The sequence below is a fragment of the Canis lupus genome, chromosome 3 (assembly GCF_003254725.2).
Source record: "Canis lupus dingo isolate Sandy chromosome 3, ASM325472v2, whole genome shotgun sequence".
Lineage (NCBI taxonomy): Eukaryota > Metazoa > Chordata > Mammalia > Carnivora > Canidae > Canis > Canis lupus.
The window spans coordinates 77,107,785-77,127,215 of record NC_064245.1 but is presented as its reverse complement, the minus strand read 5'-3'; the positions used below and the strand labels follow the sequence as shown (position 1 = coordinate 77,127,215).

The 19,431-nt window shown below is 33.9% G+C and overlaps 1 long non-coding RNA gene across 1 annotated transcript in view; it reads right to left on the bottom strand.

The window, feature by feature from the left end:
* Nucleotides 1-889: 889 nt before the first annotated feature.
* LOC118354173 (uncharacterized) overlaps nucleotides 890-19,431 on the bottom strand; it is a 30,247-nt gene continuing 11,705 nt past the window's right edge. Inside the window, exons 2-5 of the long non-coding RNA XR_004814184.2 lie at nucleotides 18,995-19,100; nucleotides 17,397-17,439; nucleotides 2,062-2,128; nucleotides 890-954 (exon numbers count right to left, since the gene is read on the bottom strand). This is a non-coding gene — a long non-coding RNA (uncharacterized LOC118354173). The remainder of the gene's footprint in view (nucleotides 955-2,061; nucleotides 2,129-17,396; nucleotides 17,440-18,994; nucleotides 19,101-19,431) is intronic.

The window sequence follows — 19,431 nt, the reverse complement described above, 5'->3', positions numbered from 1 at the left end:
GTTAATGAAGTTAATGCACTGACTTGAGGGAATTTTTAGAGATAGTTCAAGAAAAAATATTCTGAATACAGAAACATAAAAAAAGCACTAGAACCTAAGCAAAACAAATTACTGTCAGATGACTTAAAATTTTGTCCTAGGGCTGCCTGGGTGGCTCAGCGGTTGAGCGTCTGCCTTTGACTCAGGGCGTGATCCCAGAGCCCCAGCATCGAGTCCCGGCTTCCTACATGGAACCTGCTTCTCCCTCTGCCTATGTCTCTCTCTCTCTCTCTCTCTCTATGTGTATCTCATGAATAAATAAAATCTTAAAAAAAATTTTGTCCTAGAATTACCACTTACATGTATATTGATCTGGATAAGTCTTTTAGTTTTCACAGGTTATGTTCCTACATTGAAAAAATGTTGGAATAGATTATACTCTTCACTCTGACCTTCTTCCTTCCAACTTTTGATTATTGTGTATATGGTACTCAGGAAAAATAGTTATGTCGTGTGCCCAAGAGTAGTTATCATCTTAACCCTAGAACCTACTTTTCCTACCACATCACTTGTGTGTGTATGTGTATCTTAGTACCACTAACCTCCTTTAGTCCAGGTTGGCTCACAATTGGCAGGCTCTTTTATATTTCCATTGACTTGTATATGTAGTCTAAAATAGTTCTTTAATGAGTTTTTAAATAGTTCTTTAATAGTTCTTCAGCCCAGGGCCTGATCCTGGAGACCCGAGATCGAGTCCCGCGTCAGGCTCCCTGCATGGAGCCTGCTTCTCTCTCTGCCTGTGTCTCTGCCTCCCTCTGTATCTCTGTGTCTCTAATAAATAAATAAAAATCTTTAAAAATTAAATGTGTATATGACTTGCATATAAGAATTGTATATGAAACAGGTTACTTACAGCAAGTTGAAGGATTTTCTGGATAATTATCTCACTTATAATGTAGGATGTCAAGGTTTATGCTGAAGGTAAAAAAGGAGATGACAAAGTGAGAAGTTTGAAGTAAAGGAAAGTGATTTAGAAAGCCCTTTTGTTGAAAGAGTGAGAGGTTTGCCTATTGCATGAGTTTCTTATTGATGCTATATTAGATTACCACCAACTTAGTGGCTCAAAAGAAATTTATTACCTTACAGTTCTGAAAGTCAAAAGTCGGGATCCCTGGGTGGCGCAGCGGTTTGGCGCCTGCCTTTGGCCCAGGGCGCGATCCTGGAGACCCGGGATCGAATCCCACGTCGGGCTCCCGGTGCATGGAGCCTGCTTCTCCCTCTGCCTGTGTCTCTCTGCCTCTCTCTCTCTCTCTGTGACTATCATGAATAAATAAATAAAATCTTTAAAAAAAAAAAAATGAAAGTCAAAAGTCCAAATTGCATCTTTTTAGACTACATTCAAGGTGCTGATAGAGCTGCATTCCTTCTGGAGGAAAGAGAATAATTTTCTTTTTCCAGTGTCTAGAGACTACCCTCTCTTCTTGATTGGTTGTCTCCTGCCTACAGTCACATCTTTCTAATGGGTACTTCTGTTAATCACAACACCTTTTGACTGTCCTGCCCTACTCATCTCTTTATTAGAACCCTATATTGGGCCTACCAGATAATCCAAGATAATTTCTCCACCTCAAGATCTTTTTTTTTTTTTTTAATATTTTATTTATTTATTTAGGATAGTCACAGAGAGAGAGAGAGAGGCAGAGACACAGGCAGAGGGAGAAGCAGGCTCCATGCACCGGGAGCCTGACGTGGGATTCGATCCCGGGTCTCCAGGATCGCGCCCTGGGCCAAAGGCAGGCGCCAAACCGCTGCGCCACCCAGGGATCCCCTACCTCAAGATCTTTATGTGCAAAATCCCTTTAGGTATGCAAGTTAATGTGTTCACAGGTTTTGGGGATTAGGATATAGATGTGTTTGGAGATGTGGGGATTTAATTATTCGGTCTGTTATATTACATCTCTGGTCTCCAAAGATTAGTGGGCATCTCATATGCAAAATGCATTAACTCAATCTTAGCATGCCCAATGTCTCAACTCATTACAACATCAGTTCAAAATACTCAAATCTCATTGTCTATATTACCTATGTCATATGGGTGAGACTCCGGGTATGATCCATCCTGGGGCAAATGCAATCCCGATGTGTAAACCTGTGAAACAGGAAAACATTAACTATGCCCAAAATACAATGGTAGGAGAAGTATAGGATCCTAGTTACAGATATTTCTCTTTAAAAGTGAGACAGTGGGAGGGAATATAGGGTCAGTTCTGAAACCCAGTATATTAATAATATTAGATATTAAAGTCTATAACTTCAAAACGTATAACTCCATTCATGACTCCACCATCTGGCTTTGAGGCTCTACCCTCAGTTACCTATCATTTCTCCTAAAGGGGAATTCAGATGTGGGAATATTTAATAGAAACATTGTCTTGTGTTCCACTCCTCAGAATACCTAAAAGAGGAAGAGAGAGAAAGAGATCTCTTTTTCCTTGTGTTGATAAAGAAGAAGTTGTGTGATTATAGCAAGATTGTGGGCACCTACAAGCCAAGAGAAGATTTGGAATGAAATCTAAGTTGAAAGCACATTGACCTTGAACTTCCCAGCTTCCAGCACTATGAGATATAAATTTCTGTTTTTTAAGCCACACAGTAGTATTTTATCACAGTAGTCTGAGCAGAGTAATACAGTAAGGGATGAGAAATTTGGGAGGAAGAATAATTTTTAATCATATTCCTTCTGAATTTTAGGAAAAACACTTTTTAAACGTCATTGAATGAGAAATTGAAAATAAAAGGAAGCTATCCAGACAAGATTATAAACTTTCATTTTCTTGCCTTTGCCCTGGTTAAGTCCCTTTTAAATTTTTGCCAGGACAACTCTAATAAGTACTTTTTTTCAGTCTTCCATCTTCTAGCGTTTTAGTCTTCCTCCTTCCCTCTAGCTAGGACAACTCTAATATTTTTTTTCAGTTTTCCTTCTTCCTTACAATCCAAACTCTTCATAGCTCACAATGTATCTTTTCTAACAGGCAACTGTAACACCAGCATTCCCTTCCTCCTAGAGTCCTAAAGTTTTAATGAATCATATATATTACTTATATTACTTAATTCAACTCTTTTTTACTTTTGGCTAATGATCGTTGTTCCTAAATCCAAAATCAGATCTGTCATTCACTGTGGACACCTTCACTAACCATCCTTTTTCAATGATATCTCTGAAGAACAAATGCCCCAGACTTTACAAAATGAATTGTTTTAATTATAGATTTGTAAACACTTTCAATTATCAGTCTTCTTTCTCTAATTTTTCCCTCCACTTTATATACAATCTTCAAGTACACACAGCCCTTTCTAGCCTTTAAAAAGGGCAACAACTACAACAAAAACTTGCTAAAATCTTATAATGTATTTATGCTACCAACTAAAAACAGTATTTTAGTCTCTGTATTACTAACTTATTTAAAACGTATCATATTTTACAATCAAGATGCCTTCTAGTCACAAACACTGTGTCAAAGCTGACTCTTCTTGATTCTGTCTGAGTTCTATTACATAATGTTAAATATCTCTTAAGATCTGAACTCCTGGAATGCAATTTTTAAAAACTTTTCTATCTTGATTCTTATTACACTCAACTCTCAAGGGTTCCCTTTGCCTATCTGCCTCTTAACCTTGGTGCACCCTAGATGTTTGCTCTTTCTCCTTTGTGGCTTTTTCTGATCCATGGTACAAATAACTCAAATAGCTAAATTAAAAGGTGATGGGTATTACTCCCAGTATCTGTCCATATTCAATATCCCTATGGGGCAGATAGCTCTCCCTGGGACTAAATTCTTATTTTGAAACAATGTTGCTCAAGGACCACCCTTCTCATTCTGACAAGAAAAAAAAAAACATGACCATTATTTATTGCATTCAGCTGGGTTGAGTACATTGCTCTGACCAGTCAGGGGACAATTTAATACTTCACTATTTATTTTGAGAGAAGACCATCATAGAGTTTATAATTAAAATATGGCTGAAAAGAATTGCTCCTATTTCTAATTTTCCCAGAACTACCATGAAGTTCTCTGAATTTTACACAGATTTTTTTTTTCCTCAGAATTGAGCATCACTACTGCTTTAGAAAAATGTTCCATGTGAATACTGTGGTTTCACTGTCAGGAGCTGTATTTATGTGCAGTTTTTTTTACTGGCAGATGGGGAACAGCAATTTAATTGCTGGAATTAGAGTGTAAGTTTTCTATAGTTGTTTCCAATATGAAAGATGTTGACTTTGACAGAATTTGTTTGTATATTTGTAATTTGTAATGAAGAAAAAATATATAAAGATGTTTTAATATGTATGGTGTTGCAATAAATCCCAATACCTTGAATCAGGGTTTGCTAATTTAAAAATAATAATAATAAAAATAAAGGGCAATGAGTGGCTCTATTTTTAATTTTTTGAGGAACCTCCATGTTGTTTTCCACAGTGGCTGCAATTATTTACATTCGCCCCCAAACAGTGCACAAGGGTTCTTTTTCTCCATATCCTCACCAACATTTTCTAGTTCTTGTCTTTTTGATAATAACCATTCTAACAGGTGTGAGGAGATATCACATTGTGGTTTTGATTCTTATTTCCCTCATGATTAGTGATGCTTAACAGCTTCTAATGTGCCTGTTGACAACCTATATATTCACTTTGGAAAATGTTTATTCGAAGTCTCTTGCTCATTTTTCAACCATTTTTTGTTGCTATTATTGAGTTGTATGAGTTCTTTATGTATTTGGAGTATCAACCCATTATTGGGTATATGATTTTTCAACATTTTCTCTTATTCAGTAGAGCTGCTATATGATTCAGCAGTTTCATTAATAGGTATCTATCTGAAGAAAATAAAAACATTAATTCAAAAAATATGCCCTCCTATGTTCATTGCAACATTATTTATAATAGCCAAGATAGGGAAAATTGCCTAACTGCCACTAATGGATGAGTTGATAAAGCAGATATAAAATAATTACAAGTAACGATATGATATTGAGCACTTAAAAATTTAAGAGACTAGATACATTAAGTGTTCTTACCACAAAACAAACAAAAACAAAGGAACACAAAGAAAGTTTTGTAGGTAATAATAGGTTTGTCACCTTGGTTATGGGTATGGTATCCCAGGTGTATTCATATACCCAAACTCATCCAGTTGTATATAATAAATACGTGCATTTTTTTGTTTATCAATTATCCCCCAATTAAGTGGTAAAAAATGCTATGGAATCAAAAGACAGACTTAGATATGTGATTGAGATCATGACCAACTGTATCTTCCTTTCTCAAAATGAAACAAAATTAAAGATATAATTTTAAATAAAATTAAAAATAACATTAAAATAGTCAATCATCCCACAAAGTTAAATACTGTTTAAATAATGGACAGAAATATTGATACATTTCTGTGAAATATAAAATAAGATGGAAGCAGGATTAATGTTGATCCTAAATAATCACAAAGTCTGAAACAACATATAATCAAATAGAGGTCACTTAACAAGTGCTTTTTTTTTTTAATAACACATGGAGGAACATCCTTTAATCATAGAGAATGAAGCTGGATTAAAAGAAAATGGAAAAGGATAATTAATTAAGATAGTCAGTGGCTATTTTCCCCCTCAAACTAAATGTCAGAATGGTAACTTCAAAAATAATTCAATATCTATATCTAGAGATATTCAGAGGTGACATTTTTTACCCTAGAAAAATGTGGAACAGTGCTCTGGTGAACTCCAGCTTTCAGAGGGACAAGAAGTCAACCATACAAAAAGCTAGGTTAGTCATAAACCTTAAAGTCAAGTCCAGTAATTCCACTTCCCTGTCAATGAATACATTTTAGTGTTGTAATTTTGACTTAAGTACTAAGGAAAGATTTTTAACATAGAATCGTATATCTTTTAAAAATTCTGAACCTCTTCAAAAATCAAAGCAAAATAGAAATAATTTTGAAAATTCAGATATTTAAAATGCTTACAAATAACACATGATATTTTTGTAGAATTGTGAGCAATTCTGCAAAATAAATGCTAAGTGAATTGATATTAGGAGGAAGATAACCTAAAGTAAAAGGAAAAAAGGAAGCAACCAGTAAATTGAATTCTAGTGAAATTTACAATAAGTGCTGTGTAACACTTGTGTAAACACTTAACAAGTATTAAGTAACGATTCACACAACAGATCTAATATAACATATGGAAACGTCTGCAACAATAACTCCAGATTTGTTCATTTAATGATTATTGATTGCTTTCCATGTTGAAAAAAAAATTAAGCATTGGAGAAAATGTAGTATACAAAATGCACAGGAACCCATTAAGCTTATGAGGGGAGAAAACCAATGTAAGATAAGTAAAATGTCTTACAAATTTTAAGGAGAAAAAGCAGAAAGTGGGCCAGGAAAAATTGGGGAAGGCAAGGAAAAACTCCAAATTTAGCCATTAAAGAACTCCTTGAAAGTAGGATGTTGGATTAAAAGACTAAGGAAGTGAGGAAACAATATCCTGGGGAAAGAACATTTCAGGCAAAAGGAATGGTAGCTACTGGATTACCTGGACAGCTCAAAATACAGTCAGAGGCCTGTGTAGTTGGAGATTAAGAATAAGACAAATAATTTAGTAGAATATGATGTCAGAGAAATAGCTTGGGTTGGGTAAGAAAGAAGGAAGTCAGATAACATGTATCCTCAAAAGTCACTGTTAAGATTTTGGCCATTATGAGTGAAGACTATGAAAAGAGGAATGACAGGATGTGATTTATATTTAATATTTTAACAGATTTTTGTTGTTGTTCTGGCTAATGGTTGAAAAACTACAGGTGACCCAGAGAAGAAGCAAGAAGACTAGTTACAAAACTATTACAATATTCTAGGAAAAATATGATGATGGTTTAAACTAGATGACATTGATATTTTCCTTACATTTTGAAGGTATATGCAATGATATTCTTGACATATTGAATTGGTTTGAGAGAAAGGATTTAAGAATTACCCTAAGTTTTTTTCACTTGAGCAAGTAGAAGCATGGGGAAAGATTCTTAGAGAATTCTTAGAGAATCAGGAAAGATTCTTAGAGAAACAAGAATGGGGAACACACAAAGTTCATTTTAAAGTCATAATAAATTTAATATTCCAATAAGATATCCACTTGGATACTTTTAGTTCACTGTTAGATATGTAAGTTAGGAGTTCAAGAGAATTGGGAAAGAAATAAATTTTAGAGTTATCAGAATATAAATGATATTTAAAACACTGGGACTAAATTATACAAGGAGATTAGTGCAGCTATAAAATATAAAAGTAAATCATCACTGGACCAATTCTCAATTTAGAGGTTGGAGCAATGAAAATAATTCAGCATGCGATACTAATAAAGACCTGAAGATGAAAGAGGAAAATGAGCAGTAAATGGTGTCCTGGAGCCAATAAAGAAAGTGTTTCAACAAAGGGAGAGTGATTTCTTTTTTGTAAACCTACCAATAGGTTAATAAAGGTGAGGACTGAGAATTGACTTTTGCATTTAATGCCGTAGAGGTGATTTTTGACTTTTACTAGGGCAGGTCAGGTTAAAGTGTGATTGAAATAGCTTTTTGAAAAATGAAAGGAGAGAAACTTGAGACAGCAATAAAAACAGCTCTTTGGAGGAGCTTTCCTGTTAGTAGAGAAGAAAAATAGGGGATAGGAAAAAGGGAAGTGGAATCAAAAGAAATTCTTTACTGTTGTTATTGCTTTGTTTTTTAACCTGGATGAAACAGCATCATGGTTGAATGCTAAAATGAAGAATCGTGGAGTAAAGAAGAGGGTTTCTTTCCTTCCTTCACTTCTTCCTTCCTCCCTCCCTCCCTCCTTCCCTTCCCCCTCCATCCCTCTTCCCTCTTTTTTCTTTCTTTCTTTCTTTCTTTCTTTCTTTCTTTCTTTCTTTCTTTCTTTCTTTCTTTCTTTCTTTTCTTTCTTCTTTCTTCTTTCTTTCTTTTCTTTCTTTCTTTCTTTCTTTCTTCTTTCTTTCTTTTTCTTTCTTCCTTCTTTCTTTCTCTTTTCTTTCTTTCTTCCTTTCTTTCGTTCTTTCTTTCTTCTTCTTTCTTCTTTCTTTCTTTTTTTCTTCTTTTTTTCCTTCTTTCCTTCCTTCTTCCTTTCCTGATATAGATAGATATAGATATAGATATAGATATAGATATAGATATAACAGAAAAGACATGGGAAAACAGTTGGTGAGAGTAGGTGATTTTTAGTCCATGAACAGAAAGGATTTCTTAGGAATGTGCATTGCCCAACCATAGAAACATGAAAGTAAGTGTAGTAGCAAGAATGCAAATTATATATATTATGATGAAATGGGGCCTCACTTTTAAAGATAATGATAAGAGTCTGGGAAACGAACTAGGGGTGGTGGAAGGGGAGGTGGGCGGGGGGTGGGGGTGACTGGCACTGAGGTGGGCACTTGACGGGATGAGCACTGGGTATTATTCCTATGTTGGCAAATTGAACACCAATAAAAATAAATTTATAAAAATAAAAAATAAATAAAGATAATGATAAAAGATGTAAATATACTATCAAACTCAGCAAAGTAAAATTAGGGAACATTTCTTTAAATGAGCTTCCTTCAAAAGGAAATGGGTGTATTCTATGTCTGTAAACAAATTTTAAATCCAAATGAAATAAGAAACATTTTAGGAAAAACAAAATGAGCTACGTATATGCATAAACAAAATTAACAAAATCAACAACAAAGAACCTAACTGGACCACCAATAATTTAAAGAAATCAAAGACATTTAAACCAGTGGATACTATTTAGGGTCATGGTCATTGAAATCAGGTATTTTCAGGTTCTAATGCTTATTGTGTGATCTTTGCCAATTTTTATGTCCCAGTTCCCACATATTTAAAATAATTGGTTGGGCAGCCTGGGTGGCTCAGCGATTTAGCACCGCCTTCGGCCCAGGGCCTGATCCTGGGGACCCGGGATCGAGTCTCACGTTGGGCTCCCTGCGTGGAGCCTGCTTCTCCCTCTCCCTGCATCTCTGCCTCTCTCTCTCTCTCTCTCTCTCTGCCTCTCATGAATAAATAAATAAAATCTTTAAAAAAATAATAAAATAATTGGCATAATATCAGCTTCATAATGATTTTATTGTTGCATGAGTGAAAAAAATTGATTTGTGTAAAGTTTTTATTCCATTGCCTAGCATATAAATATTGTTGTTATATACACTCCCTGCTGCTGTCATCTGAAGTACCGATGAGGTTAGCCATGCAAGATGACTTACGCATCTGGCTGTCAGATGCAGCACCGTTGGAACTATCCATTGGAGCATCTCCATATAGTCACATAAATTTACATCAGTACGGTTGAATTTCTTACACTGTAGCTCAAGAGTTCAAAAATAAGTGTCCCTGCAGCCAAGGTGGTTCTCTATGACTAGTCTTGTAAACCTCACAGTGCCATTTTTGCTGTACTCTATTGGTCAAAGCAGTTATAAGACTGCCATATTTAAGGGGTAGGGGATAGATCCCCATTTTTTTTATGGAAATAGAGCCAAAGTGTTGTAGACTTTTTTTTTTAACCACCATGCATGTCTAGAATGTATTATTTTGAGAAATGCAAGAATGGTTTATCTTAGTACTTTATTTAAAAAAAAAAGATTTTATTTGTGTATTCATGAAAGACATACAGAGAGAGGCAGAGACACACGCAGAGGGAGAAGCAGGATCCCTGTGGGGAGTCTGATGCAGGACCCCATCCCGAGACCCCTGGATTGCAACCTAAGCCAAAGGCAGACGCTCAACCACTGAGCCACCCAGGTGTCCCTATCTTAGGACTTTAAAAGACAAGAAAGGGATCTTTTTAATAGAGGTAGAAAAAATATTCAATACAATTCAATGCTTATTCTTGATTAAAAATTCGAAGAGTAAGCTAGTAGAATCTTCTGCAAATGTTATTGACTTCCAGGGGAAAACCCCACCATCAGCTGAACAGTAGGCATTCATTTAACAAATATTTACTGAGCATCTATTCTATATAAAGCACTTTTCATTAAAGTTAGAGCAATGAATAAACAATGTCTATACTTACATGGAATCCACTAGAACAGGAAAGAAAAAAGAACATTATACATGATCGTATGTATATGTTTGGGAAATTTCTACTTTTCTTTCAGATACAATCCGCTAATTAACTCCTACATTAGGGGTTGGCATAACTACGGTCTGCAGGCTAAATCCATCTCATCTTTTGTGTAAATAAAGTTTAACTGAAGCATGATATCCATTCTTTTACTTATGTTTCTGGCTGCTGTGATGCTGCATTGATAGACTTGAACAGTTGAGACAGAGACCACATGGTGTGCAAACTTGAAAATATTTACTAACCAGTTATTTAAAGAACAAATTTGTCAGCCCTTTTCTATATTAAGTTTCTGGGATTTGCCAAGCAAAATCTTTTGTTATATAAACAACACACTTGGATTCTGACTTTAATAGATCCTTTTATATTATATTAACTTGATGTTTCCTGTGTTACACATTACATTTTTGAGGATAAGAACTCTGATGTAATCATCTCTGAATACCAGTGCCTAATCTACTGTAAGATATATTACAGTTACTCTATCAAAAAGTTTACAGCTGCACGAATAAATGATTGAGCTCTGTGTCCAGTCTTGCCTCATTACTCTTTCTCTCTAGGTGATCTCTTCTTAGAAGAAATAAAAACCGTTTCATATTCTCCTCAAAATTAAAATTATTTAAAGATTTAAACATTTGAGACAATATTTTGAGAGAATGTTGTAATATACTGAAGTCACAATTCAATTTGAAGGATTTCATAATGCAAATTTAGATTTTCATTTTTTTCTCTTAGATTTACAACAAAGACAATTTAGCCTTAAATTTCTTTAAAATCTGAATAATGAACCTGTGGTATAATTATTGACATAACAACTTTGTGTATTTCCACATTTCATCTGGTTCTTATCATTCTTTTTTGAGCATTGGACTTTCATACAATATTCTTATATTGAGGAAGAAATAGAAATAAACTAAGATGTAGTATGAAGTGCTTCAAACATTTTCAAGAACTGGTTGACCTCCTCTTAAAGCACTGAAACAAGCAAACTATTTCAGAATCAGTTTAAAGAATGATTTCTAAAACTATTGCTTACTCTGTGTTTGTGTGTGTGTATGTGCATGCACAGTTACTTTTTAAATTAGTCATGAATGTATCTTTAGCCTGCAACAGAAGACTTTTGATAGAAACTATTTTTGATTAAAAATATAATCATCTAGGAACACATTGGGAAACTTCTCTATCTTTTTAAGTGCTGACATGGTTTAGGTACATTTCAATCTACTGAAGGGCAGTGACTGGTTGATTTATTAGTATGTATGTATGTATTTTTATAAATAATTTAGCTTTTTAGTAGTAATGTATTCAACTTACAAATAGAAACTAACAATGAGATGATCAAATAAATATAGTAGAGTAAAATCTGCATTTTCCTTAGAAACTTAGAAACGAAAACATTCTCACATAAGAAATATCAAGGTTTTTTTTGTTTTTTTAAGGTTTTATTTACTTGAGAGAGAGAGAGAGAGAGAGCACAAGCAGAGGGAAGGGCAGAGGGAGAGGGAGAAGACCCCTTGCTGAGCAGGGAGCCTGCCTCAGGTCTTGACTTCAGGAGACTGAGATCATGACCTGAGCTGAGGCAGACACTTACCGATTGAAGCACCCAGGCACACCTCTCAAGGTATTTCTAAAAGGTGATGTATTAAACGAGGGTAAAGGAACAGATGACTATAATTTGCTGGTTAGGAAGTAAAAAACAATCTGTGATAGAAGAGAAATAGGTACTCAGCACAATTTAATTATTTTCAAGCCCAGAACTCCAAGGACCAGAAATGATAGTCTGGAAAATACTTTACTGGAAAAGTAAAGTGAGGGTAGGGTATCCTTGATCATGCTTCTACAATACAAAATAAATGAGGTGATAGAGTGTTAAAGGAGTGGAGGATCTGTTCATTCATTTTCTTCTGAACTACACAACATTGATGTTTAAAGAAAGAAAATGGAAATTTTCTCATAATTGGCTCCTAATGTTGGTATTTCTATAAAGTAGAAATAGAAAGTCCTGTCCCAATAAACAGAGAGGATTAAGTCCCTAGGGACACTCAACTGCAATCATATGAAAGACTTGAGAGAACTGTCCAGTTCAGACAGTTAAAACTACAGAAAAAATTTTGAATAATGGAATTACTATGTGATTCTGAAAAGTGTTTATAAGCATTGGTGCTGCCTGGAAAAACTGAATCCTAACTGTAGGATGCTGACTGAAATTGCTTGGGAATTATATTGTGACTTATGGAGAACTACCCCCATGGGAATTATAATAAAACAGCGTTGTTCAGGAAATGATTCCATTTCTAGCTTAACAAATGGCCCAAAATAAACAAAATATATTTCAAACATATATACCACCATATTAAAGGTGATGTCTCAGAGGAATGAAAATATAATAGATATTTTATTGATATATATATATATTTAAATCTATTATAAAAAGATGACATTGAAGCTAACAAATTTAAAAAAAATTAGTTTCCTTTCCATTTTGTCTCATTATTTCATTCATGCTTCTTATATTTATTAAAGTTATAAGTAAAATTAGCACTTTGAAACTGATCATTTTGAATTGGATTTTCCTACTAGAACTTCAAAATCACTATTTACTTAGAACTATACGTTTAAAATTTATTTAAATTAAAGCACAATTCTGAGGAACAACTTGAATCTACTACTTTATCATAAATGTAATTTACATATAGATTCCATATTCTTCTCTGCATTAACAATATAATCTAAAATCTATTACAATGTTTGAAAGCTTATTTGTTCAAGTGCACTTTCTATTATTACCCTACAATGCCATTCAGAGGACCAATACAGGGTGCAACATAAAATTTCATTATTGATTAGAATACATGTTTAAAGGTCAGCTGTAGCAAAGCATTTTAAAACCTGATTAGATTATGCTTGTTAAAGTTTTTGCACACCTTTGAATTTCAAGATAATTATATTTAAACAATATATTGGCAGGAAAAATTATGGCTATGTTGCAAACTGTGACATTATTAGGTCAAATAAAGCATTTATAAGCTTATGACATGTAAAGGTTCTCATGATTTCAAAGAAAACAAAAATTTAGATTTACATTAGTTTTAAGTTAATTAGGTAATTTTACATATTCTATTTCCTTTAGTAGGAAAGCTATATATTGTATATATTTATCTTATATATTTAAGATATGTATTCTATATATCTTCACATGATCATCAACTTTCAGATATTACATTTTTAAATCCTCAAAATTGTTTGAATTTTTGTTCCTTCTACACAGCTTCACATATGTTCACTTTATCATCTCTATTTTCCAAAACAAGAACAAGTTCTTAATTATATTATCTAATAATTTCCTGGCTTTTTAAAAACTACTGAAATTATTCTCCTATAGATGGCTTTTGCTAGGTACTTGGGCTTCAGTCATTTTTAAAATATGAATTTGTGAAATAATGTCTTCCAAAATAATGTTTTATTAAATTTCACCTGATATGTAGACTACTTGAATTTATAAATGCAAATGGTATTTATGACACCATATTCCAATAATGCATTTTAAAACATTTTTAGTACATAATATAGAATCGAATAGAAAAAATATTCTTACAAATGATCATTACTATATTCAATGAATCTATGAGTAGTTCTATATAACTTAAATTCTGATTCAAAAAACTTAATCATGTATTTACTTTACTGATAAGTAGTTATCCTAAGCATCCTATCACTCTTTGATAATACTGAACAATTAGATGATTAACTATTCCTTTTTTTTTTTTTAGTTTATTATCTGCCTATTAGGGCCCTATACTGAATTACAAATATTTGCATAAAAATTTACCTTGATATTAATCATTGTATCAGTATTATTTATAAGAGTATACAATTATTTTTACTAAACCATTTTACATACAATTAAAACTCATTGAAATTTGTGACATAAGATGTCCTTTTAATTACTTCTCAGACTATATACAGCATTTTCATAAGATGTGGCAAAAGTATAAGTTGAGAAATAACTTCAATATTTTTCAAAATTCAAACTATTTTAAGAAAGAAAGAAACCCAGAGTACATTGAATGAACTGGTTAAATTAAGCTTTTCATGTATTAAATCATCTCTACCGTCTGTGAAAAAAATGGGATTAATATAATCCTAGGATATAGATGTCCATAATAAAATAATCAAATGTATCATATTCAGAAAGATCAGTAGATCATCCCTTTCAGAACATGCTTACGTATGTATAGCAAGGAAGACAATGGTTTACATCACTCAGTGATCCTCCTTTATCATGTTCAATTATCATTTCCTTCTGGAAATGAAAAATGGATCTAGGGTGCTTCTCAAATTTGTTGAAACCTTGTATAGTTATTGCTATTTGATAATTTTTTTATTGTTAAGTCTATGAGATAAAGACCAAAAATGTCTCCTTTCCAAAGGAGTGATTTCTAGACCCAGTTTATAATAGTCTCCTAACTCAAATGACAAATCCTCTTTAAAAGTTCACTGCAATTTTCATTGAAATGGGTTTCCCATTATTTTCTTTTAGACATTCTGCATTTATACATAGTGGGATGCTAAAATATTGCTAACGCAGTGAACATTAGTCACAGAAAAAGAGAGTCAATAGACTTATTAATAGAATATTACTATGACTTTAAATATAAATTTTTCATTTCCATTTTTTGACAGGTTATCTAATCATGATTACACAAGGTAACGTTATCAGGAATATCAATCAAATGACATATCTTTAGACCACAGATAAAATTCCATGCCATTTTTAGGCTGCAATGTCACCATGACAAGTATATGTTTTTGCAAATACAAAAATAAAATCACTGTAATTTAATGAATTAGGTAATTTTTCAAAAAATGTAGAAAATAATATCCATGAAACATTACACAAATAGATATTGAATGTTTATAGACTGACTATTGCAATAATAATTTATTTTATTTCACTATATATAGTTGAATTATATTTACCATCTTTTTCACTTGCTTAACAGTGAAGAGTTATCAAATTTTGGAGTCCCTTATCTTATAGTAACAGGCTAGCACTGTGTGTGGGAATTTACTCTTTTTTTTTTTTTTTTAAGATTTTATTTATTCATGAGAGACAGAGAGAGAGGGGCAGAGACACAGGCAGAGGGAGAAGCAGGCTCCTTGCAAGAAGCCTGATGTGGGACTCGATCCCTGGACCTGGGATCATGCTCTGAGTCAAAGGCAGATCCTCAACCACTGAGCCCCCCAGTTGTCCTAGGAATTTATTTTTTAAAAATACCAAAAAATATCTATTTGGATTCAGATACTCATAACAAATCTACCAAGAAAAGTAGATTTTCTAATAAAGCCACATACAAGATAAATATTCTTAATATAAAGGTTATGTAACATTGTGGTTTGTGTTGGTCTCAGCCTATAGAGAGCTAGAAATGCGTGGGACGCTCATCTGGATCCAACTATTACTAGTGCTGACCCCTCCTACAGCATTTCTGCAACCAGAACCAATGTTGTGGCTGAACCAGCCCTTTATTAGGACTGTAAGATGTGCCTCAGCAACAACCATGAGGGGACTTTGCAAAGATAAGGTTTACTACTTACAAGTCCCTGAGGTTACACTGCACACACAAGGTCACAGGTAGAGATAGCGAGAACGTAGAACTGGGGTTCCGTTTTTATTGGGGTCAAGGGCAGAGTGCCTAGGATTTTTCATGTTCACTTTTTATTGATAAATTTAAAACCTAAGGACAGGATTCAAGCACAGAAAGGGAAAAGCAAGCAGTCAGATGGTCAAACAGAGCTTTCTAAAAAGAGGAACTTGATGAGTAGGGTGGCCTGGCTCTATATCTAGCTGTGTATCTGGCAATGTGTTTATCCAAGATGGATATTTTTCAAGTGGAGGCCTTGGCAATCAAAAGGTTAATGTCCAGCCCTCTCATTACAATAAAAAAAAAAAAATCTAATTGTTAAATTATTCTGGAAATTAGTTCAAAACCTTTTTTTCTTTTTTAAATGGAACATAAATTTTGAAGGAAGACAAAAATCATTATCATTTGCAGTTGATATAATAATTTAATTGAAATACTCAAGACAAAAAAAAACTGAAATACTCAAGATAATCAGGTAAAATCTAGGAGAATAATTCATTGATGTTAGTACAATGACTGAAAAAGGACTTATTATTATTATTTTTTTTGATGGTTGTCACTCAGTTGGAAAACAGTACCAGAAAACAAACACAAGAATTTCTCCATATCATAATGGGAAACCAAAAAGAAGCTTCATTTGAAATGAGTTTGGGAGGCCGGAGGGGGGTTGCTCTCACATCCACATCATATATTGACAAATACCACCAATCGCATTCCCTCGGAGGAAGAAGCCTACTTTACTCCTCTACCAGGAGAGTTTCTTCTGCTGGAGAGCCTGTCAACAAGCTCAACCAATGATAGCAGAACTCAACCAATGACAACCTGGTACTACCTTCAATTCTCACTTCCTTCCAATGTACTTTTGTTCAAAGCCTCCCCTCTCAGCTTCCTTCTTCTCTCTACAAAGTTCCTCTCCTTTTATCTCTCCACTTGCCAATATTTTAACAAAGCTTGCATGTCCCAAATTGCAAGTCCTCTGCTATGCAACAGTAAACTCATTTCCCAGTAAAATAACTGGTGGTTTTATTTTTAAGGTCAACACATATAACTAAATAAATGAGAAAGTTTAGTGTGATAAAGGTACAAAAAATTAAACAAAATATCTTATTGTGAGTATATTTATCTCCTGCTGCTATATTTATATAAGCATTTGTTTCTTTGTCTTGATTTAAACAAGATATGGAGTTATCCAAGTATGTTACTTATATACATTTCATATATATAGTATACTTTTATATACATTATATAAATACTTAATATAGTGATATATGTTTAGTGTCCCAAAACCTACGCACATACCCCAAATCCACAGATGACTATGGCTAGAAGACCCATACAGATAGATGCTAATTATTCTTTTTATTTTTCAGAAAATATAGGGGTCATATTAGGTGGACTATACATGCTTATCATATGAATAAATTAAATAGAATAAATAAATAAATAATGAATGAATAATAATAATAATAAATATTAAATATTGGTCTGAGATCATCAAAACTATCGGCAGTTTTTATTTTACTTTCCAAACATGTAGGCATGGGTAGTTGAAAAAAGGAAAATATGTCCCTCTAAGCAGTTTTAGGTGTAAGGTGCAGCACGCTAGAGTGTTTACCTGACTTCCAGTGAAGACCTGGGTTCAAACAAATGTTTTGCACCTGCAGAGAAGAAAAGACCCAAAATGAAGTCTAAATATCACGGCAAAAGGGATAAGGGCTATGTAGGGCAATCCTGACTCCCGGGCTCTCCTGTGTGCTCCAGAATAGATTAAATGCTTGAAAAGGAAGAATATGTTTTGGCAGCATTGCTAGATCTATATCCCTAGGGCAAAATTGAAGACATAGTTGCATTCAATACAGACATAGATCTCCAGAAAGATATTTTCATAAGCAAGCATTGCAGGCATTCAGCTTGCGTGCCAAGAATCTCTCAGGAAACAGAGTGCAGGCCTGGAATGCACACGCTGGCATACAGAGGAGACTTGAAACAGTAAGTGCTTCAGTGACACCCATAGCAGCAGGAGATGGCAACAATGGTAGTATCAGCAGCAAAAAAAAAAGGCTATTTTTCCATTTATAAATGCAATTGAACATATGGCTAGCTTAATTAGGACTTTTCTCATTAACTCAGAATAGGCAGCCTCTACTGAAGCACCCTCGAAAGAGAATCTACATGAATAACGATCTATAGGTTTGCAAAAAGACCATTTAATAAGTTGGAAACCAAGAAGTCAGCTATGAGCATCTGTGCAACATTTGCTTATTTTTACCATATTTAGTCATTCTCTGCTGTGTACCAACAGCCCTCGAGCCACATTCAAAGCTCCCATTGATAAGAATGGTTCATTTAATGCCACCTTCGTAGAGTCTGCCGGTTTAGAAGTTGAAGCACCATTAAAACATGAGAAAATATTAGCAGAGCTGTATGCAAAGAAAGCATGCATTTGTATGTTGTAATTATGCTAAAGTTATAGGAGAAACATGATAAATCAATTCGGAATTCTCCAATAAGGAACTGTAACCCTGACAGACCAGGTTCTCTTTCTTCTCCACAAATAAATAAAACGAAAGTGAAAATGATATTAACATGCGAATCTCTTCCAGTCCAGATGCAAGTCAGGATGAGAGCATAATTCTTCAGAATAGGCCATTGTTTTGTATTTCATTGTGTACCTAACACTTAGGATTTCAAGTGAGGCAAGGATAGGAAGCTGAATAAGGAGCAGGTCCTTACAATTACAATATCCAGGATAATTTTGGACAAAGAAGTAAAGGTGGGTGATATTTCCATTGAAAACGTAAAGATGCAAATTAAGTAATGAGGACAGGAAGTTAAGGGCCCAGACTTCAGAATTAGAAGAACTGATTTCAAATATCCATGACTCCACTTCACTTTAGACAAATTACTTACCTTCACTTAGCTCATTTCCCAATCAATAAGATGGATGTGTTAACATTACTCTGCCACAGAGGGTGGGTGTGAATGGTAACCATGCTAATGCATTTAAAATATTTAGCAACACATCTACCATAGAGGCAGAGTGTAATAAATATAAGATGTTATGATTAAGAACACATGGATTTTAGTGTTTAAGTTATTTGGTGTAAGGCCCATTGCTTTTTTGCTTTTCATTGATGTCCACGGAGCCATAGATTCAATTGGTTAAGTCAGTTTCCCAATTTCTTCTAAAATTATCAAAATCAGCTAGCATACCTGTTAAAAATCCAAGCTCTCTAGGTCTTTCCTGAGAGATTCCAGTTTAGTAGAAATAGGGAAGAGAATGGAAATCTGCCAAGTTTTGGAATCACAAGCCTTGTGGCTAGAAATGAAACACAGTCCAAGAAACATCTCTTAGTGCCTTATAACAATACAGGTAATAACCTGGAAATGATATATAATTGTAGTCATTTTGTTTCTTCATATTTATTAAAGATTTAAGTAAATTCTAAACACTTGCTCTTCCTGAGACTAAGCAATCCTTCACTTTTTTGAAGGAGAAATCTAAAATGCTCCCAATGTAAATTGAGTGTGGTAAGTTGCATTAATATATAACAGCAAAACTAGCTTTAAGCGAGGGCTTATTATATTATTTGATAATCTTATGAACAGCCTGGAAAATCAAGTTAATGGGATTGACTCTAGCTTGACAT